We start from the raw sequence: 1,643 nt of genomic DNA on the forward strand, positions 1-1,643 counted from the left end.
AGCATGCCCGGCCAGAGGAGCCTCAACAGCCCTTAGGGCTGAACTTCTGCAGGGTCGGGGGAAAGGGAGGCCCCAGCCACTTAGGAAGCACTGTTCCTTTGAGTTTATAGGGAGCTCAGGAAGCAGCTAGCCTCCCAGCCCTCGGAGATGGGTGCTGGTAAACTCCCGAGCTTCCGAGGAGCGGGGAGCTCCGAGGCAGGGCCCTAAGGCAGGAGCAACCGCAGCCTCAGTTTGAAACTGCCTGTGAACGCCCTCCCTGAAGACTCCCATTTTCTCCCGCAGGGCCAGTGCTTTGCCTGGATGGACCGAGAGACCGCGTGGTCATCGGATCACTGGGCATAGGTGGGGAATCCACTGTGTGCTCCATGGCTGGGCCAGGCAGGAACTGGAGGGGACACTGAGGTTCTCCAGGCCCTGCCTCATTTCCTGAGAGGCCAGGGGCACCGAGGGGTGGGCTGTGTGCTCAGCCTGGAAGTCCCTGATAACCTCGTATCTTTCATTCATCCTTTCCTCATCTACCTTTCTAGGTGGAACAGATGGAAACCGTTTCCTAATTCTTCATCCTATACACAGATGAAGAAACCACTAGCTAGAGAGGAGCCGCGACTTGTTCAAGCTCTTGCCACTAAGGAGGGGACAGGGTGTGCTCAGTCCTGGGGTATGTCACCCTCTGCAGCTTCTCAGGCCTTCTGTGCAAGGTTCCTGGGGACCTGTGTGCCAGTAACCCGGAGTTCTTGCTTTCTGCTGGGTATTTCTTTGGTGCCTGGGCTTTGGCTTTAAAACACAGTGTTATTTGCATTTACCTTATTTTAAAGTTGTTTGGATATTAAATTCCTTCTTTGCTCACCGTCACATGACAGCACTGCTCCAACAAGATGCTCAGCATTTAGCCTCCACCCTTGTCTCCCCCACCCATGTCGCTGGGGCCACCAAGGCAGCACATCCAGCGGGAGAAGCTCAGCTAATAAATTCTTGGGTGCTCAGACCCCACCACCTCGTCCGCATTAGGTCGGGAGAGGCCTGTCCTCGGAGGGGGAAGGAGTCGCCAGGTGCCAGGCTCCCAGGCAGGAGGCCACAGACAGCAGAAGTGGAGAAGCTACAGTCTTCCCAGCGAGCAGCCCTGAGCTGTCGCCCTGGCCAGGAGGGGTCAGAGGAAGAGAGAGGAAGCCCTTCCAGGCCCCCTCCTGCTCTTCAAAGGCTCAGGTGGCTTTCTGGTTCTCCAAAGAGGTGGCTAAGGCCAGGCTTGACTTCCTGCCTCCCCGAGACATGCGGCAGGTCGGGGGTTTATCCGCAGTAAGGGCTCAGGCAGGAGCTGAACCCAACCGGAAGCGAGGGTCACTCTTTCCTCTCTGCTCTCTCTGCGCCTCTGTGCTGCCCTGTCCGCTCTGTCTCTGACTCATGGCTCTGCCTCTCCAAAGGCTGCTGTTTTCAACAGTGCTTATGGAGGTGGTGAGGTTGTCGGAGATCCGAGGTTCCCCTCTATCGAGGAAGATTCCCTAAAGAAGGAGAGACAGAGCTGCGATTTAGCGAACCGGTAAGGGTTCTTGGAGGGGCCTTGGGGTCCCGAGAGCGACTGATCTGGTCTGGGTACCGTGGGATTTCAGGCGGGGCGCAAGCAAGCCCCGCGCGGTCTGCGGGAGCCC

This window comes from Fukomys damarensis, unplaced genomic scaffold, assembly GCF_012274545.1.
Source record: "Fukomys damarensis isolate Sample0158 unplaced genomic scaffold, DMR_v1.0_HiC HiC_scaffold_35, whole genome shotgun sequence".
Classification (NCBI taxonomy): Eukaryota; Metazoa; Chordata; class Mammalia; order Rodentia; family Bathyergidae; genus Fukomys; species Fukomys damarensis.